Here is a 23,384-nt window from a genome sequence, read left to right on the forward strand (position 1 = left end):
GAGTTTACACATCATGGACCAATCCGACAGTTTTAAAGAGTGAACTCTACCCACCCATTCCAGATTGAGCCAATTGCAAAGATTTGTTTTGTACCCCATGGGGGATTCCAACATACACTGCAAGGGGAAATAGATGTCAGAAATGCAGTGTTTTATCACTGTAAGCTATCTGTCCAGAACCATATTTGCTTGCAATGCACATCATTGTATTATCAAATCATGCCAGTGGACTTCTGGTAAGTATGCTTTAGTGAGCAAGTGTTGGGATCATGTGCAACTATGTTTATCCTCACCGAAAATGAATGCTGTATTGATGAGTCATTTCCCTCCACGCACTACTTCTCACCTGAATGCATTTTATTTTATTTTAGGGGGTTGGGCAAAAGCTGAAATTGGGGTTGAGAGTTACCCTTTTATATATTGAACAAAACTGTCAATGCAACATGCAATAATTTCAAAAATGTTACTGGGTTACAGTTAGTTTAAGGAAATCAGTAAATTGAAATCAATTCATTAGGACCTAATCTGTAGATTTCAAATGACTGGGAATACAAATATCTGTTGATGGCAGAACTTTTTTTTAAAGGTAGAGGCGTGGATCAGAAAACCTGTCAATATCTGGAGTGAACAACATTTGCCTCATGCAGCACAACACATGTCCTTTGCATAGAGTTAATCAGGCTGTTATTTGTGGCCTGTGTAATGACAGAAACAAGAGAACACCTCACTGACCATTTTACTCAGTGTAGCAGAGCTGGTTAGGCTGTTAACATGTTATCTATAGCGTTCTTGACAAACAATGACTTATGTTGTCTACGTTTACTGACATCGGTCATATTCAGCAGATGTTGCACATTTGTAAATGCATCAGTTGTTCTGCGTTCTGTCACACAGATGAGAGTGCTCTGAAATCGGAGTAGATAGCCAGAGTGAATTTACCAACGCTATCAAATCAAATTTTATTTGTCACATACACAAGGTTAGCAGATGTTAATGCGAGTGTAGTGAAATGCTTGTGCTTCTAGTTCGGACAATGCAGTAATAACCAACGAGTAATCTAACCTAACAATTCCAAAACTACTACCTTATACAAACAATTGTAAAGGGATAAAGAATATGTACATAAAGATATATGAATGAGTGGTGGTACAGAACGGCATAGGCAAGATGCAGTAGATGGTATCGAGTACAGTATATACATATGAGATGAGTAATGTAGGGTATGTAAACATTATATTAAGTAGCATTGTTTAAAGTGGCTAGTGATATATTTTTACATCAATTTCCATTATTAAAGTGGCTGGAGTTGAGTCAGTATGTTGGCAGCAGCCACTCAATGTTAGTGGTGGCTGTTTAACAGTCTGATGGCCTTGAGATTGAAAAACAGCTTCTGTCTCTCGGTCCCTGCCTTGATGCACCTGTACTGACCTCGCCTTCTGGATGATAGCGGGGTGAACAGGCAGTGGCTCAGGTGGATGTTGTCCTTGATGATCTTTATGGCCTTCCTGTGACATCGGGTGGTGTAGGTGTCCTGGAGGGCAGGTAGTTTGCCCCCGGTGATGCGTTGTGCAAATCAAATCAAATCAAATCAAATTTATTTATATAGCCCTTCGTACATCAGCTGATATCTCAAAGTGCTGTACAGAAACCCAGCCTAAAACCCCAAACAGCAAGCAATGCATGTGTAGAAGCACGGTGGCTAGGAAAAACTCCCTAGAAAGGGCAATACCTAGGAAGAAACCTAGAGAGGAACCAGGCTATGTGGGGTGGCCAGTCCTCTTCTGGCTGTGCCGGGTGGAGATTATAACAGAACATGGTCAAGATGTTCAATGTTCATAAATGACCAGCATGGTCGAATAATAATAAGGCAGAACAGTTGAAACTAGAGCAGCAGCACAGTCAGGTGGAAGTTGAAACTGGAGCAGCAGCATGGCCAGGTAGACTGGGGACAGCAAGGAGTCATCATGTCAGGTAGTCCTGGGGCATGGTCCTAGGGCTCAGGTCAGTTGAAACTGGAACAGCAGCATGGCCAGGTGGACTGGGGACAGCAAGGATTCATCATGTCAGGTAGTCCTGGGGCATGGTCCTAGGGCTCAGGGCCTCCGAGAGAGAGAAAGAAAGAGAGAAGGAGAGAATTAGAGAACGCACACTTAGATTCACACAGGACACCGACTAGGACAGGAGAAGTACTCCAGATATAACAAACTGACCCCAGCCCCCCGACACATAAACTACTGCAGCATAAATACTGGAGGCTGAGACAGGAGGGGTCAGGAGACACTGTGGCCCCATCCGAGGACACCCCCGGACAGGGCCAAACAGGAAGGATATAACCCCCCCCACTTTGCCAAAGCACAGCCCCCACACCACTAGAGGGATATCTTCAACCACCAACTTACCATCCTGAGACAAGGCTGAGTATAGCCCACAAAGATCTCCGCCACGGCACAACCCAAGGGGGGGGTCGCCAACCCAGACAGGATGACCACAACAGTGAATCAACCCACTCAGGTGACGCACCCCCTCCAGGGACGGCATGAGAGAGCCCCAGCAAGCCAGTGACTCAGCCCCTGTAATAGGGTTAGAGGCAGAGAATCCCAGTGGAAAGAGGGGAACCGGCCAGGCAGAGACAGCAAGGGCGGTTCGTTGCTCCAGAGCCTTTCCGTTCACCTTCCCACTCCTGGGCCAGACTACACTCAATCATATGACCCACTGAAGAGATGAGTCTTCAGTAAAGACTTAAAGGTTGAGACCGAGTTTGCGTCTCTGACATGGGTAGGCAGACCGTTCCATAAAAATGGAGCTCTATAGGAGAAAGCCCTGCCTCCAGCTGTTTGCTTAGAAATTCTAGGGACAATTAGGAGGCCTGCGTCTTGTGACCGTAGCGTACGTATAGGTATGTACGGCAGGACCAAATCAGAGAGATAGGTAGGAGCAAGCCCATGTAATGCTTTGTAGGTTAGCAGTAAAACCTTGAAATCAGCCCTTGCTTTGACAGGAAGCCAGTGTAGAGAGGCTAGCACTGGAGTAATATGATCAAATTTTTGGGTTCTAGTCAGGATTCTAGCAGCCGTATTTAGCACTAACTGAAGTTTATTTAGTGCTTTATCCGGGTAGCCGGAAAATAGAGCATTGCAGTAGTCTAACCTAGAAGTGACAAAAGCATGGATTAATTTTTCTGCATCATTTTTGGACAGAAAGTTTCTGATTTTTGCAATGTTACGTAGATGGAAAAAAGCTGTCCTCGAAATGGTCTTGATATGTTCTTCAAAAGAGAGATCAGGGTCCAGAGTAACGCCGAGGTCCTTCACAGTTTTATTTGAGACGACTGTACAACCATTAAGATTAATTGTCAGATTCAACAGAAGATCTCTTTGTTTCTTGGGACCTAGAACAAGCATCTCTGTTTTGTCCGAGTTTAATAGTAGAAAGTTTGCAGCCATCCACTTCCTTATGTCTGAAACACATGCTTCTAGCGAGGGCAATTTTGGGGCTTCACCATGTTTCATTGAAATGTACAGCTGTGTGTCATCCGCATAGCAGTGAAAGTTTACATTATGTTTTCGAATAACATCCCCAAGAGGTAAAATATATAGTGAAAACAATAGTGGTCCTAAAACGGAACCTTGAGGAACACTGAAATTTACAGTTGATTTGTCAGAGGACAAACCATTCACAGAGACAAACTGATATCTTTCCGACAGATAAGATCTAAACCAGGCCAGAACATGTCCGTGTAGACCAATTTGGGTTTCCAATCTCTCCAAAAGAATGTGGTGATCGATGGTATCAAAAGCAGCACTAAGGTCTAGGAGCACGAGGACAGATGCAGAGCCTCGGTCCGATGCCATTAAAATGTCATTTACCACCTTCACAAGTGCCGTCTCGGTGCTATGATGGGGTCTAAAACCAGACTGAAGCATTTCGTATACATTGTTTGTCTTCAGGAAGGCAGTGAGTTGCTGCGCAACAGCCTTCTCTAATATTTTTGAGAGGAATGGAAGATTCGATATAGGCCGATAGTTTTTTATATTTTCTGGGTCAAGGTTTGGCTTTTTCAAGAGAGGCTTTATTACTGCCACTTTTAGTGAGTTTGGTACACATCCAGTGGATAGAGAGCCGTTTATTATGTTCAACATAGGAGGGCCAAGCACAGGAAGCAGCTCTTTCAGTAGTTTAGTTGGAATAGGGTACAGTATGCAGCTTGAAGGTTTAGAGGCCATGATTATTTTCATCATTGTGTCAAGAGATATAGTACTAAAACACTTGAGCGTCTCTCTTGATCCTAGGTCCTGGCAGAGTTGTGCAGACTCAGGACAACTGAGGTTTGGAGGAATACGCAGGTTTAAAGAGGAGTCCGTAATTTGCTTTCTAATAATCATAATCTTTTCCTCAAAGAAGTTCATGAATTTATCACTGCTAAAGTGAAAGTCATTCTCTCTTGGGGAATGCTGCTTTTTAGTTAGCTTTGCGACAGTATTAAAAAGGAATTTCGGATTGTTCTTATTTTCCTCAATTAAGTTAGAAAAATAGGATGATCGAGCAGCAGTAAGGGCTCTACGGTACTGCACGGTACCGTCCTTCCAAGCTAGTCGGAAGACTTCCAGTTTGGTGTGGCGCCATTTCCGTTCCAATTTTCTGGAAGCTTGCTTCAGAGCTCGGGTATTTTCTGTGTACCAGGGAGCTAGTTTCTTATGAGACATTTTTTTTGTTTTTAGGGGTGCAACTGCATCTAGGGTATTGCGCAAGGTTAGATTGAGATCCTCAGTTAGGTGGTTAACTGATTTTTGTCCTCTGGCGTCCTTGGTTAGGCAGAGGGAGTCTGGAAGGGCATCAAGGAATCTTTGTGTTGTCTGTGAATTTATAGCACGACTTTTGATGTTCCTTGGTTGTGGTCTAAGCAGATTAGAGGATATCCCTCTAGTGGTGTGGGGGCTGTGCTTTGGCAAAGTGGGTGGGGTTATATCCTTCCTGTTTGGCCCTGTCCGGGGGTGTCCTCGGATGGGGCCACAGTGTCTCCTGACCCCTCCTGTCTCAGCCTCCAGTATTTATGCTGCAGTAGTTTATGTGTCGGGGGGCTGGGGTCAGTTTGTTATATCTGGAGTACTTCTCCTGTCCTATTCGGTGTCCTGTGTGAATCTAAGTGTGCGTTCTCTAATTCTCTCCTTCTCTCTTTCTTTCTCTCTCTCGGAGGACCTGAGCCCTAGGACCATGCCCCAGGACTACCTGACATGATGACTCCTTGCTGTCCCCAGTCCACCTGGCCATGCTGCTGTTCCAGTTTCAACTGACCTGAGCCCTAGGACCATGCCCCAGGACTACCTGACATGATGACTCCTTGCTGTCCCCAGTCTACCTGGCCATGCTGCTGCTCCAGTTTCAACTTCCACCTGACTGTGCTGCTGCTCTAGTTTCAACTGTTCTGCCTTATTATTATTCGACCATGCTGGTCATTTATGAACATTGAACATCTTGACCATGTTCTGTTATAATCTCCACCCGGCACAGCCAGAAGAGGACTGGCCACCCCACATAGCCTGGTTCCTCTCTAGGTTTCTTCCTAGGTATTGGCCTTTCTAGGGAGTTTTTCCTAGCCACTGTGCTTCTCCACCTGCATTGCTTGCTGTTTGGGGTTTTAGGCTGGGTTTCTGTACAGCACTTTGAGATATCAGCTGATGTACGAAGGGCTATATAAATACATTTGATTTGATTTGATTTGATTATTTGTTGCAATTGCAAACGTAATAAAATGGTGGTCCGATAGTCCAGGATTATGAGGAAAAACATTAAGATCCACCACATTTATTCCATGGGACAAAACTAGGTCCAGCGTATGACTGTGACAGTGAGTGGGTCCAGAGACATGTTGGACAAAACCCACTGAGTCGATGATGGCTCTGAAAGCCTTTTGGAGTGGGTCTGTGGACTTTTCCATGTGAATATTAAAGTCACCAAAGATTAGAATATTATCTGCTATGACTACAAGGTCCGATAGGAATTCAGGGAACTCAGTGAGAAACGCTGCATATGGCCCAGGAGGCCTGTAAACAGTAGCTATAAAAAGTGATTGAGTAGGCTGCATAGATTTCATGACTAGAAGCTCAAAAGACGAAAATGTCTTTTTTTTTTTTGTAAATTGAAATTTGCTATCGTAAATGTTAGCAACACCTCCGCCTTTGCGGGATGCACGGGGGATATGGTCACTAGTGTAGCCAGGAGGTGAGGCCTCATTTAAAACAGTAAATTCATCAGGCTTAAGCCATGTTTCAGTCAGGCCAATCACATCAAGATTATGATCAGTGATTAGTTCATTGACTATAATTGCCTTTGAAGTAAGGGATCTAACCTTAAGTAGCCCTATTTTGAGATGTGAGGTATCATGATCTCTTTCAGTAATGACAGGAATGGAGGTGGTCTTTATCCTAGTGAGATTGCTAAGGCGAACACCGCCATGTTTAGTTTTGCCCAACCTAGGTCGAGGCACAGACACGGTCTCAATGGTGATAGCTGAGCTGACTACACTGACTGTGCTAATGGCAGACTCCACTATGCTGGCAGGCTGGCTAACAGCCTGCTGCCTGGCCTGCACCCTATTTCATTGTGGAGCTAGAGGAGTTAGAGCCCTGTCTATGTTGGTAGATAAGATGAGAGCACCCCTCCAGCTAGGATGGAGTCCGTCACTCCTCAGCAGGTCAGGCTTGGTCCTGTTTGTTGGTGAGTCCCAGAAAGAGGGCCAATTATCTACAAATTCTAACTTTTGGGAGGGGCAGAAAACAGTTTTCAACCAGCGATTGAGCTGTGAGACTCTGCTGTAGAGCTCATCACTCCCCCTAACTGGGAGGGGGCCAGAGACAATTACTCGATGCCGACACATCTTTCTAGCTGATATGCACGCAGAAGCTATGTTGCGCTTAGTGATTTCTGACTGTTTCATCCTAACATCGTTGGTGCCGACGTGGATAACAATATCTCTATACTCTCTGCACTCGCCAGTTTTAGCTTTAGCCAGCACCATCTTCAGATTAGCCTTAACGTTGGTAGCCCTGCCCCCGGGTAAACAGTGTATGATCGCTGGATGATTCGCTTTAAGTCTAATACTGCGGGTAATGGAGTCGCCAATGACTAGAGTTTTCAATTTGTCAGAGCTAATGGTGGGAAGCTTCGGCATCTCAGACCCCGTAACGGGAGGAGTAGAGACCAGAGAAGAATCGGCCTCTGACTCCGACCCGCTGCTTAATGGGGAAAACCGGTTGAAAGTTTCTGTCGGCTGAATGAGCGACACCGGTTGAGCGTTCCTACAGCATTTCCTTCCAGAAACCGTGAGAAAGTTGTCCGGCTGCGGGGACTGTGCCAGGGGATTTACACTACTATCTGTACTTACTGGTGCCACAGACGCTATTTCATCCTTTCCTACACTGAAATTACCCTTGCCTAACGATTGCGTCTGAAGCTGGGCTTGCAGCACAGCTATCCTCGCCGTAAGGCGAGTACAGCGGCTGCAATTAGAAGGCATCATGTTAATGTTACTACTTAGCTTCGGCTGTTGGAGGTCCTGACGAATCGTGTCCAGATAAAGCGTCCGGAGTGAAAAAGTTGTGCAGACCTCACTACCCTCTGGAGAGCCTTACGGTTGTGGGCGGAGCAGTTACCGTACCAGGCGGTGTTACAGCCCGACAAGATGCTCTCGATTGTGCATCTGTAGAAGTTTGTGAGTGCTTTTGGTGACAAGCCGAATTTCTTCAGCCTCCTGAGGTTGAAGAGGCGCTGCTGCGCCTTCTTCACCACGCTGTCTGTGGGGTTGGACCAATTCAATTTGTCCGTGATATGTACGCAGAGGAACTTAACTTACTACCCTCTCCACTACTGTCCCGTCGATGTGGATAGGGGGGTGCTCCCTCTGTTTCCTGAAATCCACAATCATCTCCTTTGTTTTGTTGACGTTGAATGTGAGGTTGTTTTCCGCAAACTTGATTGAGTTGGAGGCGTGCATGGTCACGCAGTCGTGGGGGAACAGGGAGTACAGGATTAGGTTTAGGGCTCAGAACGCACCCTTGTGGGGCCCCAGTGTTGAGGATCAGCGGGGTGGAGATGTTACCTAGCCTCACCACCTGGGGGCGCCCCGTCAGAAAGTCCAGTACCCAGTTGCACAGGGCGGGGTCGAGACCCAGGGTCTCGAGCTTGATGACGAGTTTGGAGGGTACTATGGTGTTAAATGCTGAGCTGTAGTCGATGAACAGCATTCTCACGTAGGTATTCCTCTTGTCCAGAACGGTTAAGGCAGTGTGCAGTATGGTTGCGATTGCATCGTCCGTAGACCTATTTGGGCGGTAAGCAAATTGGAGTGGGTCTAGGGTGTCAGGTAGGGTGGAGGTGATATGGTCCTTGACTAGTCTCTCAAAGCACTTCATGATGACGGAGGTGAGTGCTACGGGGCGGTAGTCGTTTAGCTCAGTTACCTTAGCTTTCTTGGGAACGGGGACAATGGTGGCCCTCTTGAAGCATGTGGGAACAGCAGACTGGGATCAGGATTAATTGAATATGTCCGTAAACACACCAGCCATCTGGTCTGCGCATGCTCTGAGGATTTCGGCTGGGGATGCCGTCTGGGCCTGCAGCCTTGCGAGGGTTAACACGTTTAAATGTTTTACTCACTTTGGCTCCAGTGAAGGAGAGTCCGCAGGTTTTGGTTGCGGGCCGTGTCAGTGGCACTGTATTGTCCTCAAAGCGGGCAAAAAAGTTATTTTGTCTGTCTGGGAGCAAGACATCCTGGTCCTCGACGGGGTTGGTTTTCTTTTGGTAATCCGTGATTGACTGTAAACCCTGCCACATACCTCTTGTGTCTGAGACGTTGAATTGCGACTCTACTTTGTCTCTATACTGACGCTTAGCTTGTTTGATTGCCTTGCGGAGGGAATAGCTCCACTGTTTGTATTCGGTCATGTTTCCGGTCACCTTGCCCTGGTTAAAAGCAGTGGTTTGCACTTTCAGTTTCTCACGAATGCTGCCATCAATCCACGGTTTCTGGTTTGGGAATGTTTTAATCGTTGATATGCATCATCAATGTACTTTCTAATGAACTCGCTCATCGAATCAGCGTATTCGTCAATGTTGTTGTAGGACGCAATGCGGAACATATCCCAATTCACTTGATCGAAGCAGTCTTGAAGTGTGGAATCAGATTGGTCGGACCAGTGTTGAACAGACCTGAGCACGGGAGCTTCTTGTTTTAGTTTCTGTCTGTAGGCTGGGAGCAAGAAAATGGAGTCGTTGTCAGCTTTTCCCAAAAGGAGGGTGGGGGAGGGCCATATATGCGTCGCAGAAGTTTCAATAACAATAATCCAGAGTTTTACCAGCCCTGGTTGCGCAATCGATATGCTGATACAATTTAGGGAGTCTTGTTTTCAGATTAGCCTTGTTAAATTCCCCAGCTACAATGAATGCAGCCTCAGGATATGTGGTTTCCAGTTTGCATAAAGTCAAATAAAGTTTGTTCAGGGCCATCGATGTGTCTGCTTGGGGGGGGGGGTATATACGGCTGTGATTATAATCGAAGAGAATTCCCTTGGTAGATAATGCGGTCGACATTTGATTGTGTTGGAATTCTAAGTCATGTGAACAAAAAGACTTCAGTTCCTGTATGTTGTTATGATCACACCACGTCTCGTTAATCATAAGGCATACCCCCCGCCCCTCTTCTTACCAGAAAGAGGGTTGTTTCTGTTGACTCGATGCGTGAAGAAACCAATATAGAGGTAAGATGGTTATCGATTTAATGACACACCACGTAAATATTTTAATATATGCTGTTCATATTAATGCAAAATTGCTGTTTAAAAAAAATCTTTGTCACAAAAACAAGCGTATCTCTGAAGTGTCAATGGAGCACTGAGCGTACCACAAGCTTTTTATTTTCAAGGCCTTTTACAGTTCATTCAGGTCTTGTCATGTTCATTTAGCTTTTTAAGTCCCGTGGAAGCAATTTTGAAGACAATCACCACAACATGTAAAACAAAATAAAAATGGTTAGAGAAAGCTGTACGGCTGTCAACAGAAGGTGATAATTGTATCACCAAAGTGCCTTTTCACTCACAATGGGGAGTGAGTGAACACTCTATACTGTATTGGTAGGCCTACTATTGTCATTTTTTTATTTTCATGTTTTTGCTCTCAGTCACACTTTCTTAATATAAAAACAACATCATTGGAAGTACACAAACGGTTTTTTATTTTTAATCAGACCACCTTTAAGGTCTGGGGAAATCCTATGAAAATTAGATTTATTTTGTGTAGTTACCCTTTAATTCAAGTGAGCAGGCACAGAGTACTGTTGTTGGGTTGGCAGTGTTTCTGTAGTACAAGCACAGAGTACTGTTGTTGGGTTAGCAGTGTTTCTGTAGTACAGGCACAGAGTACTGTTGTTGGGTTAGCAGTGTTTCTGTAGTACAGGCACAGAGTACTGTTGTTGGGTTAGCAGTGTTTCTGTAGTACAGGCACAGAGTACTGTTGTTGGGTTAGCAGTGTTTCTGTAGTACAGGCACCTAGTACTGTTGTTGGGTTGGCAGTGTTTCTGTAGTACAGGCACCTAGTACTGTTTGGTTAGCAGTGTTTCTGTAGTACAGGCACAGAGTACTGTTGGGTTAGCAGTGTTTCTGTAGTACAGGCACCTAGTACTGTTTGGTTGGCAGTGTTTCTGTAGTACAGGCACCTAGCACTGTTGGGTTAGCAGTGTTTCTGTAGTACAGGCACAGAGTACTGTTGTTGGGTTAACAATGTTTCTGTAGTACAGGCACAGAGTACTGTTGTTGGGTTAACAATGTTTCTGTAGTACAGGCACCTAGTACTGTTGTTGGGTTGGCAGTGTTTCTGTAGTACAGGCACCTAGCACTGTTTGGTTAGTTGTATTTCTGTAGTACAGGCACCTAGCACTGTTTGGTTAGTTGTATTTCTGTAGTACAGGCACAGAGTACTGTTGTTGGGTTAACAATGTTTCTGTAGTACAGGCACCTAGCACTGTTTGGTTAGTTGTATTTCTGTAGTACAGGCACCTAGCACTGTTTGGTTAGTTGTATTTCTGTAGTACAGGCACCTAGTACTGTTGTTGGGTTAGCAGTGTTTCTGTAGTACAGGCACCTAGTACTGTTGTTGGGTTGGCAGTGTTTCTGTAGTACAGGCACCTAGCACTGTTTGGTTAGTTGTATTTCTGTAGTACAGGCACCTAGCACTGTTTGGTTAGTTGTATTTCTGTAGTACAGGCACAGAGTACTGTTGTTGGGTTAACAATGTTTCTGTAGTACAGGCACCTAGCACTGTTTGGTTAGTTGTATTTCTGTAGTACAGGCACCTAGCACTGTTTGGTTAGTTGTATTTCTGTAGTACAGGCACCTAGTACTGTTGTTGGGTTAGCAGTGTTTCTGTAGTACAGGCACCTAGCACTGTTGTTGGGTTAACAATGTTTCTGTAGTACATGCACCTAGTACTGTTGTTGGGTTAGCAGTGTTTCTGTAGTACAGGCACCTAGTCCTGTTGGGTTAGCAGTGTTTCTGTAGTACAGGCACCTAGTACTGTTGTTGGGTTAACAATGTTTCTGTAGTACAGGCACCTAGTACTGTTGTTGGGTTAACAATGTTTCTGTAGTACAGGCACAGAGTACTGTTGTTGGGTTAACAATGTTTCTGTAGTACAGGCACCTAGCACTGTTTGGTTAGTTGTATTTCTGTAGTACAGGCACAGAGTACTGTTGTTGGGTTAACAATGTTTCTGTAGTACAGGCACCTAGCACTGTTTGGTTAGTTGTATTTCTGTAGTACAGGCACAGAGTACTGTTGGGTTAGTTGTATTTCTGTAGTACAGGCACCTAGTACTGTTGTTGGGTTAGCAGTGTTTCTGTAGTACAGGCACCTAGCACTGTTTGGTTAGTTGTATTTCTGTAGTACAGGCACCTAGCACTGTTTGGTTAGTTGTATTTCTGTAGTACAGGCACAGAGTACTGTTGTTGGGTTAACAATGTTTCTGTAGTACAGGCACCTAGCACTGTTTGGTTAGTTGTATTTCTGTAGTACAGGCACAGAGTACTGTTGTTGGGTTAACAATGTTTCTGTAGTACAGGCACCTAGCACTGTTTGGTTAGTTGTATTTCTGTAGTACAGGCACCTAGCACTGTTGTTGGGTTAGCAGTGTTTCTGTAGTACAGGCACCTAGTACTGTTGTTGGGTTAGCAGTGTTTCTGTAGTACAGGCACCTAGTACTGTTGTTGGGTTAGCAGTGTTTCTGTAGTACAGGTACCTAGTACTGTTGTTGGGTTAGCAGTGTTTCTGTAGTACAGGCACCTAGTACTGTTTGGTTAGTTGTATTTCTGTAGTACAGGCACCTAGCACTGTTGTTGGGTTAGCAGTGTTTCTGTAGTACAGGCACCTAGTACTGTTGTTGGGTTAGCAGTGTTTCTGTAGTACAGGCACCTAGTACTGTTGTTGGGTTAGCAGTGTTTCTGTAGTACAGGTACCTAGTACTGTTGTTGGGTTAGCAGTGTTTCTGTAGTACAGGCACAGAGTACTGTTGTTGGGTTAACAATGTTTCTGTAGTACAGGCACAGAGTACTGTTGTTGGGTTAGCAGTGTTTCTGTAGTACAGGCACCGAGTACTGTTGTTGAGTTGGCAGTGTTTCTGTAGTACAGGCACCTAGCACTGTTTGGTTAGTTGTATTTCTGTAGTACAGGCACAGAGTACTGTTGTTGGGTTAGCAGTGTTTCTGTAGTACAGGCACAGAGTACTGTTGCTGGGTTAGCAGTGTTTCTGTAGTACAGGCACCTAGTACTGTTTGGTTAGCAGTATTTCTGTAGTACAGGCACCTAGTACTGTTGTTGGGTTGGCAGTGCTTCTGTAGTACAGGCACCTAGCACTGTTGTTGGGTTAGCAGTGTTTCTGTAGTACAGGCACAGAGTACTGTTGTTGGGTTAGCAGTGTTTTTGTAGTACAGGCACCTAGTACTGTTGTTGAGTTGGCAGTGTTTCTGTAGTACAGGCACCTAGCACTGTTTGGTTAGTTGTATTTCTGTAGTACAGGCACCTAGCACTGTTTGGTTAGTTGTATTTCTGTAGTACAGGCACAGAGTACTGTTGTTGGGTTAACAATGTTTCTGTAGTACAGGCACCTAGCACTGTTTGGTTAGTTGTATTTCTGTAGTACAGGCACCTAGCACTGTTTGGTTAGTTGTATTTCTGTAGTACAGGCACCTAGTACTGTTGTTGGGTTAGCAGTGTTTCTGTAGTACAGGCACCTAGTACTGTTGTTGGGTTGGCAGTGTTTCTGTAGTACAGGCACCTAGCACTGTTTGGTTAGTTGTATTTCTGTAGTACAGGCACCTAGTACTGTTTGGTTAGCAGTATTTCTGTAGTACAGGCACCTAGTACTGTTGTTGGGTTGGCAGTGCTTCTGTAGTACAGGCACCTAGCACTGTTGTTGGGTTAGCAGTGTTTCTGTAGTACAGGCACCTAGCACTGTTTGGTTAGTTGTATTTCTGTAGTACAGGCACCTAGTACTGTTGTTGGGTTAGCAGTGTTTCTGTAGTACAGGCACCTAGTACTGTTGTTGGGTTAGCAGTGTTTCTGTAGTACAGGCACCTAGTACTGTTGTTGGGTTAACAATGTTTCTGTAGTACAGGCACCTAGTACTGTTGTTGGGTTAACAATGTTTCTGTAGTACAGGCACCTAGTACTGTTGGGTTAGCAGTGTTTCTGTAGTACAGGTACCTAGTACTGTTGTTGGGTTAACAGTGTTTCTGTAGTACAGGCACAGAGTACTGTTGTTGGGTTAACAATGTTTCTGTAGTACAGGCACCTAGCACTGTTTGGTTAGTTGTATTTCTGTAGTACAGGCACAGAGTACTGTTGGGTTAGTTGTATTTCTGTAGTACAGGCACCTAGTACTGTTGTTGGGTTAGCAGTGTTTCTGTAGTACAGGCACCTAGCACTGTTTGGTTAGTTGTATTTCTGTAGTACAGGCACCTAGCACTGTTTGGTTAGTTGTATTTCTGTAGTACAGGCACAGAGTACTGTTGTTGGGTTAACAATGTTTCTGTAGTACAGGCACCTAGCACTGTTTGGTTAGTTGTATTTCTGTAGTACAGGCACCTAGCACTGTTGTTGGGTTAGCAGTGTTTCTGTAGTACAGGCACCTAGTACTGTTGTTGGGTTAGCAGTGTTTCTGTAGTACAGGCACCTAGCACTGTTGTTGGGTTAGCAGTGTTTCTGTAGTACAGGCACCTAGTACTGTTGTTGGGTTAACAGTGTTTCTGTAGTACAGGCACCTAGCACTGTTGTTGGGTTAGCAGTGTTTCTGTAACACACATGAGAACAAAAGGCCACTGGATTGATGATATCATTCATGATATCATTCTAACAGGTCAATCTGATAGGCTACTTTTTATCTGGTGAACATAATAATAGAGAATGTTTTTGGGAAAGCCTTTCCATCTACCAGAAGACAGTTAGGTCTATCTTTACCAAAGCTATATTGTTTGAAACCTGGACCATTTTTCTTGATATTATGAGGCATGTCTTACCTTGCTTCAAAGTAGCCAAGTCAAAATACAACCATAGAAATGTTGAGGGAAATATTTTAGAAACTCATATTTGCTCTCTTGTTGTTCAAATCAACTTTCTTTCAATGTCTAGCATTCATTGTCTGAGTGGGGATTGGTGCTTATCACGGTAGAAGGCCGTTGCTTATCTTGCTAGAACAAAATACATACCTGCTGTGTGCGGATGAACCTGACTTTGTCTGACAACTTGACATTGAGCCAATCAGAAAGCACGAACCTCCACGTGGGGGAGAGACAATAATTACTACTTCAGTTAAAATCACAGTCTAGTTCCAATAGCTTAAGGCTGGCATTTTACCGTAATTCTTTGTTTCCTAGGTGAAGCTTATGGGCATCCTGCCTACACTGGACCTGAACAACCATATCCCAAGAAAGTGTGGTGTCTGGTCCAAATGCTAAAGCTACTGGCCACAATACCCTGGCAAGTGTGACGCAGGGTCCAAATGCCACAGCTGAAGCAACTGCCAACCATGCCTCTGCAGAAGCAGCCCGAGCCTCAGCTGAAGCAACTGCCAACCATACCTCTGCAGAAGCGGCCTTGAACAGACGGCCCGACCCCTCGACAAGCTAGATAGGGAGATCATAATTTGGTTTGCCCAACTCCTTAATCGTCTTTCCCCTGTTGCTGTGCCTCCATTTGAAGAAACTTATGCATCGTCATGCAAATTGTTTACAGGGGTGAACACTACAATGGTATGAATTGTTTTCGTAACCATACGACTAAAATTGACATCTGATTTGGCCTGGTGTTCCTGCTACTCTTGCATGATTTGTTCAATAAACAATTTGACTTCCAAAATGCCGTGTCTTTTAAATGTGGGTTTCTCTTCTGTCTACCAAACGTTTGCTGATTGGGGACAGACTGGGTCTGGGGAAAAAGGGATTGTGGATCACACCACTTGTGGAAACAGATTTGTTTACCTTTGTTTCTGGAAGTTGAGGAAAGGTTGACTGCATTTCTTGTTTTAATTCCTCATTGTTTGCATAGTCAACACACACACTTACCCCACCAGACATGCCACCAGGGGTCTTTTCACAGTCCCCAAATCCAGAACAAATTAAACTCACAGTATTATATAGCGCCATGATTGGATGGAACTCCCTTCCATATAGTGCAAGAGACCAGCAACTCGGGTTTAAAAAACAAAACAAAACCTCACGGCACAATGCCTCTCCCCCATGTGACCTACTGGTTGTGTGTCTGTACTGACATGTGACCTACTGGTTGTGTGTATGTGTAAATGAGATGCACAAACACACATTTAAAACATGTAAATTGCCAAGTATTATTTTTTTTGTGTCAGACCCCAGTAAGACTAGCTGACATCGGCTAATGGGGATCCTAAAATTTTTTAAATATATATTCAACTACTTTAAAACCTGTCATGGCAAGTAGTTCCCCTCAGGGAACTCCACCCCCCCCCCCCCCCCCTTTCAAACATTAACAATGTTAATACTCATGAACTTTGACTAAAGATACATGTTCTACATATAATTAAAGATACACTGGTTCTTAATGCAACCGCTGTGTCAGATTTATTTTTAAGCGTTACGGAAAAAGCCTAACATTGCAATAATCTGAGACGGCGCTCAGACGTAAAAGTATTTCTCCGCTATGTTGGAGTCAACAGAAATACGAAATTACATCATAAATATTCCCTTATCTTTGATCTTTCATCAGAATGTAGTGCAAGGAGTCCTAGTTCCACAATAAATCGTTGTTTTGTTCCATAATGTCCAATACTAGTGTCCAAGTAGCTGCATTTGCTAGCACTTTCAGCTCACGTGCCCAAAAACTGACTGCTGGTACAGGATAACTCGCACGAAAACTTCCAAAAGATATATTCCAGGTCAAATAAACTGGTCAAACTAAGTAGAGAATCAATCTTCAGGATGTTATTATCATATATATCCAATAACGTTCCAACCGGATCATACGTTTTCAGCTGGAGCCAAATGGAACAGCGGTAGCACCCACAGAGAAATGCGCCACAGGAAAATGGCGTTCTGTCGGGACACTGACTATTTCCCCTCCCATTCGGTCACAGTTCACAGCAAATGCTCCATTCCACTTTCTACTGAATGAGGACATCTACTGGAAGGTGTAGGAAGTGCTACCAGATCGATATCTTGTTGGGAGAGGAGGGTGCGATGTCAAAGTTGCCCACATTCAGAATTTCACTTCTTGCTTAGAAGATTGCCTTCCCTATGAGTTCTGTTATACTCACATAATTCAAACAGTTTTAGAAACTTCAGAGTGTTTTCTATCCAATAGTAATAATAATATGCATATATTAGCAATCTAGGACAGAGTAGGATAAAGTTTACTATGGGCACGTAATTCATCCAAAGTGAAAATACTGCCCCCTATCCTCAACAAGTTTTAAGCATTTGAAAAACTACAACCTTTTCTACCCAGGTCTGACCAGCACGGGACACTGGGTGTAAACGATATAGTGAAATGCTTCCTTGCAAGCTCTTTCCTCAACAGTACAGAATCAATATGAAAGAAACAGAGAGAAAGGACATAGAAAGAGGGGAGTGACTGCAAATCATAGCACAGTCCATGTGTATGTTCCCATGGTAGCAAGCATCTCCAATCCAAAATTAAATCTAGAATGGGCTTCCTATTTCGCAACAAAGCATCCCTCACTCATGCTGCCAAACACCCTCGTAAAACTGACTATCCGCCAATTGACTTTGACTTGAGGCCCCGACGCCTGAGCAGAAGCGTATGGCCCCGGCGCCTCAGCAGAAGCGACAGGTCCCGGCGCCTCAGCAGAAGCGACAAGCCTTGAACAGATGGCCCGACCACTCAACTAGGGAGATCATAATTTGGTTTGGCCAACTCCTTAATCATCTATATTTCACTGGTAACCCCCAAAGCCAATTCCTCCTTTGGCCGTCTTTCATTCCAGTTCTCTGCTGCCAATGACTGGAACGAACTGCAAAAATCACTGAAGCTGGAGACTCTTTATCTCCCTCACTAACTTCAAGCACCAGCTGTCAGAGCAGCTCACAGATCATTGCACCTGTACATAGCCCATCTGTACATAACCCATCCATCTACCTCATCCCCATACTGTATTCATTTATTTATTTTGCTTCTTTGCACCCCAGTATCTCTACTTGCACATTCATCTTCTGCACATCTATCACTCCAGTGTTTAATTGCTATATCATAATTGCCTCGCCACCATGGCCTATTTTATTGCCTTTACCTCCCTTATCTTACCTCATTTGCACACACTGTATATATATATATATATTTATTTTTTTCTACTGTATTATTCTGTATGTTTGTTTATTCCATGTGAAACTCTGTTGTATGTGTCGAACTGCTTTGCTTTATCTTGGCCAGGTCGCAGTTGTAAATGAGAACTTGTTCTCAACTAGCCTATCTGGTTAAATAAAGGTTTAATTAAAAACAACAAACAAAAACTAGCCTACTGATCTGACTGCACTTGTTATGTTAACAATAACACTGAAAATATCAAAAAAGAAGGACCTAGAGTTTTCAACAGGGGGGATCAAGCTGATTCTATACCATTTTACAGAGGCCAGTTCATGAAGGAAGGCTTGCTCATTAAAGTTTTTTAGCAAGCGTCTATGACAAATCAGGACAGGTCGTTTCACAGAGCAGCCATTACGAAAATGGTGATTACTAAGGTCATTACAGAAAACACCAGACTGATACCTATCAGGATTATTTGTGAGGGTGACATCGAGGAGAGTAGCCTTTTCTGGGTGTTTGGAGTCATACCTTGTGGTATTGCTGATAATCTGAGAAAGATGTAGGGAGTCCCATTGATTTAGGACTTGGTCAGGTGGTTTAAGCATGTCCCAGTTTAGGTCACCTAGCAGGACAAATTCAGACTTAGTGTAAGGGGCCATGAGAGAGCTTAGGGCAGGTAGATTACTGGCCCGTGTTGATGGAGGACGATAGCACCAAGCAACAGTCAACAAAGAGATATTTGAATGTTTGATGCTTTAAATAAGCAAATCAAATTGTTTGTGGACAGATTTGGTGGAGACAAATGAGCACAGAAGGTGATCCTTGGAAAAGATGGCCACTCCCCCACCTTTAGATGATCTGTTTTCTGAGGGTTGGCAGTCAATCTCTTTGACTGCCGACCCTAAGAGATTGACTGCAGACACTGTTCAGAAGGTGCTAAATACTAATTGGCAGGCAAACATTAGACAATCCTACCGGTGTGTCTGATCTATAATGGATATTACCATCTCTGTCCAAGTATCTGTACATAAAACTGCTCAAATGTGAGGTGCAGCAGAGGAGCTATAGGAGGATGGGCTTATTTTCATGGCCTTGAATGGAATTGATGGAACAGAGTTTCAAATATGTTTGATATGTTTGACTCCGTTCCATTGATGCCATTCCAGCCATTACAATCAGCCCATCCTCCTATTGCTCCTCCCACCAGCCTGCTCTGGTGCGGTGTGCATTTTGGAACATTCTGAATAGGCTTACCAGATTTGGGCACAGATTTTGTGGAGACAACTGAGCACTGAAGGTGATCCTTGGAAAAGATGGCCACTCCCCCACGTTTAGATGATCTGTTTTCTGAGGGTTGGCAGTCAAGACATTGCATTTTGGAACATTCTGAATAGGCCTACCACCGTGTGCATATTCATGCACTTAAAATGTGAAGAAATAATAGTTTTTCAACATTTGGATCCTAACATTCTGATCTGTTCCATCAGCCTTATGAATTGATACAGCATATACCTCCACTATACTACTTTGATACACATCAGTGGGGGTTAAGAATTGAGTACACGAAATGTCCATTGAAAACAAAGTGGTACACCTGCGTATATCCTCCATTACACCACTAACTGTACGATTTGAGAAGAGCGCTTCTCCCTCACTGCTTTTGCCTTTTCACATCACCTTCCGTAGACCGGTGCACTGCGGTTCAGGTTAGTAGAACTCCCTCATAGGCTGCATTACCAAGGCATCCCAATTCTGATATTTTTTTTCCACTAATTAGTCTTTTGACTAAGATCTGATGTGAAAAGATCTGATGCGATTGCTCAAAACATTAATAATTGGAAAAACGATTAGAATTGGGCTCCCTGTGTAACCAGCAATAGGTCAGTTTCTACAGCTAAGGGTGAGGCAACGCAACAACCAATGGTTGCGTGCCACATCATCAACTGTGTCATCCTCTGACATATGATGTGGTTAGCTGATACTTAAAATACCTATCAAGGCGATGTAAGATCTGGCAGACTTCAGCAACGTCTAAGCTTTGGAAATTGGCTGAAGTCTGTTTGGATGCAATCACAAACTACCTCATAGTCTGTTTGGTCCCAGTCACACAGGGAGCCCAATCCTGATCCTTTGCTGGCAAAACAGCTGATCTGATTGGTGAAAACTGAATTTGGTCTCTTTCTTTTGTCGTCCAATTCTCTCTCTGTTGTTCACCATATGTCAACGGATGACTGCACCTAATCGCATTTGGGAAATTGAACCAATGGAAATGAAGTTCATTGGCTGACAGCTGTACATAATTAGCCAGTTAGGTGAGAAGGGTCTGGGATTCCTTTATGAGGTGCAACCAAAACAGCTGTTTGACATAGCAACAGGGATATTCTGGCAGGCTGTCGAGAATTAGTTCTTGAATACTGTTGTGGTTTTGATCACTAAAATGGCTGTGACTTTTGGACTCTCTTTGAGGTTAGTTTTTCAATGCGTTCATCTGGTTTGTTTACCTTGTCTTAGTCTTCACTGGTTATTTATGTTTAACTGTCTGACTGTTTTGTAGTGTTTCTTGGATTTGTTGCCTGCTAATTGGAGGGATAACTTGTTTTACACTTAAAGGTGCGTTTTGGTTTACACTAATTCAGGTCAAATCACAGGTCTAGTTCCGATCCAAATGAAGGCTGGCATTTTACCACAATGTTTTCTTTGTTTCCTAGGTAACGCTCATGGGCATCCTGCCTACACTGGACCTGAACCGACTGGATCCTATGCCCAAGCAAGTGTGGTGTCTGGTCCAAATGTTAAAGCTACTGGCCACAATGCCACGTGAGCGGAAGCTACTGGCCACAATGCCACGTGAGCGGAAGCTACTGGCCACAATGCCACGTGAGCGGAAGCTACTGGCCACAATGCCACGTCAGCGGAAGCTACTGGCCACAATGCCACGTCAGCGGAAGCTACTGGCCACAATGCCACGTCAGCGGAAGCTACTGGCCACAAAGCCACGTCAGCGGAAGCTACTGGCCACAATGCCACGTCAAGTGTGAAGTCCGGCCCCTCAGCAGAAGCTTCAGGCCCCGGCGCCTCAGCAGAAGCTTCAGGCCCCGGCGCCTCAGCAGAAGCTTCAGGCCCCGGCGCCTCAGCAGAAGCTTCAGGCCCCTCAGCAGAAGCTTCAGGCCCCGGCGCCTCAGCAGAAGCTTCAGGCCCCGGCGCCTCAGCAGAAGCTTCAGGCCCCTGCGCATCAGCAGAAGCTTCAGGCCCCTCAGCAGAAGCTTCAGGCCCCTCAGCAGAAGCTTCAGGCCCCGGCGCCTCAGCAGAAGCTTCAGGCGCCTCAGCAGAAGCTTCAGGCGCCTCAGCAGAAGCTTCAGGCGCCTCAGCAGAAGCTTCAGGCGCCTCAGCAGAAGCTTCAGGCCCCGGCGCTTCAGCAGAAGCTTCAGGCCCCTGCGCCTCAGCAGAAGCTTCAGGCCCCTCAGCAGAAGCTTCAGGCCCCGGCGCCTCAGCAGAAGCTTCAGGCCCCGGCGCCTCAGCAGAAGCTTCAGGCGCCTCAGCAGAAGCTTCAGGCGCCTCAGCAGAAGCTTCAGGCGCCTCAGCAGAAGCTTCAGGCGCCTCAGCAGAAGCTTCAGGCGCCTCAGCAGAAGCTTCAGGCGCCTCAGCAGAAGCTTCAGGCGCCTCAGCAGAAGCTTCAGGCCCCTCAGCAGAAGCGTCCGGCGCCTCAGCAGAAGCGTCCGGCGCCTCAGCAGAAGCGTCCGGCGCCTCAGCAGAAGCTTCAGGCCCCTCAGCAGAAGCTTCCGGCGCCTCAGCAGAAGCGTCCGGCGCCTCAGCAGAAGCGTCCGGCGCCTCAGCAGAAGCGTCCGGCGCCTCAGCAGAAGCGTCCGGCGCCTCAGCAGAAGCGTCCGGGCCCCGGCGCCTCAGCAGAAGCGTCCGGGCCCCGGCGCCTCAGCAGAAGCGTCAGGCCCCTCAGCAGAAGCGTCAGGCCACTCAGCAGGAGCTTCAGGCCACTCAGCAGAAGCGTCCGGCCCCGGCGCCTCAGCAGAAGCGACAAGCCTTGAACAGACGGCCCGACCACTCAACTAGGGAGATCATAATTTGGTTTGGCCAACTCCTTAATCGTCTTATCCCTGTTACCCTTTTCTGCTAGAGGCACAGTAAAGGTAACTGAGGTGGGGAAATGTGCGAACTAATGCGCTTGTTTGAAATGAGGATCTCCTTCACTTGTACATCGTCATGCAAATTGTATACAGAGGTGGATGATACAATGTTATGAATCGTTTTTATAAACATACGACTAAATTGACTTCTGATGTAGCGATATTGCTGACACACTTTTAGGTTCTACGGTTATGCTTTTGATTTAGCCTGGTGTTCCTGCTACTCTTGCATGATTTGCTCAATAAACCATTTGACTTTCAAAACCTTGTCCTTAAAATATAATCTCTTTTGCCTACCATGTGCTTGCTGTTTGGTAACAGACTGTGGGCCTGGAGTAAAAGGGAATTTGCGTTTTTGTTATACACTTGTCTAAACAGATTTGTTTCTGGTAGTTCAAATTCTAAAGTTCTCTAACTTGTCAGAGCTCCCTCATATGTTCATACACTACCTGTCCCTTAGTGTAGGCTGTTTGATAAACAGTAATCTGCCTTTTACCACCAATGCCTAAAGAATGTGACTGCAGTGTAACTCATCGTCCCATTACCTGTCACTAACCTGTCCCAGGGACGCTGAAGTTTCTCCTTGGCCTTATTCAGAAACATTAAATCAACTTGATACATTCTGACTGTTCTACAATGTTGGTCTGGCCAGACACATGGATGCAATCATATGCGTTCATTTATTTCAGCTGTGAAAAATACTCCACTTGAAGTCGTTCAGACATTCCTTATGTCAACTCTCAATGTGGTCTTCTGCACAATCCATTTCTACACTACCACAATGAGGTTGCACTTGCAGAAGCCCCTGGCAGGAACTTCAATAGATTTTAAAAGGTGCACTTAAGCTCTCACTTTGTACAAAATTATCCTAGACGTGCTCAATGGGATTGAGTTCCGGTCTCTTTTCTGGCAATGGCAGAACACTGACATTCCTGTCTTGCAGGAAATCACTCACAGAACAAAAAGTATGGCTGGTGGCATTGTCATGCTGGAGGGTTGTCTGCAGAAAGGGTACCACATGACGGACGAGGATGTCTTCCCTGTAACGCACAGCGTTGAGATTGCATGCATGACAACAAGCTCCGTCCGATGATGCTATGACACACCGCCCCAAACCATGACGGACCCTCTACCTCAATCAATCCTGCTCCAGGGTACAGGCCTCGGTGTAACGCTCTAACGCAAATCCGACTATCACCCCCGGTGAGACAAAACCGTGACTTGTCAGTGAAGAGCACTTTTTGCCAGTCTTGTCTAGACCAGCGACGGTGGGTTTGTGCCCATAGGCGACATTGTTGCCTGTGATGTCTGGTGAGGACCTGCCTTACAACAGGCCTACAAGCCCTCAGTCCAGCCTCTCTCAGCCTATTGCAGACAGTCTGAGCACTGATGGAGGGATTGTGCGTTCCTGGTG

The 23,384-nt window shown here is 45.1% G+C and overlaps 1 protein-coding gene and 2 long non-coding RNA genes across 4 annotated transcripts in view; 2 read left to right on the forward strand and 1 right to left on the reverse strand.

Moving 5' to 3' along the window:
- LOC116365171 (probable GPI-anchored adhesin-like protein PGA18) overlaps positions 1-23,384 on the reverse strand; it is a 37,429-nt gene that overhangs the window by 5,920 nt on the left and 8,125 nt on the right. The gene's annotated exons all lie outside the window — the stretch shown is intronic.
- Positions 49-15,395, forward strand: LOC116365173 (uncharacterized). The gene is made up of 2 exons (XR_004208072.1): positions 49-236; positions 14,915-15,395. It is a non-coding gene; the product is annotated as an uncharacterized LOC116365173 (long non-coding RNA).
- Positions 20,164-20,681, forward strand: LOC116365172 (uncharacterized). The gene is made up of 3 exons (XR_004208071.1): positions 20,164-20,297; positions 20,386-20,441; positions 20,540-20,681. It is a non-coding gene; the product is annotated as an uncharacterized LOC116365172 (long non-coding RNA).

The sequence above is a fragment of the Oncorhynchus kisutch genome, unplaced genomic scaffold (genome assembly GCF_002021735.2).
Source record: "Oncorhynchus kisutch isolate 150728-3 unplaced genomic scaffold, Okis_V2 scaffold1179, whole genome shotgun sequence".
NCBI lineage: Eukaryota > Metazoa > Chordata > Actinopteri > Salmoniformes > Salmonidae > Oncorhynchus > Oncorhynchus kisutch.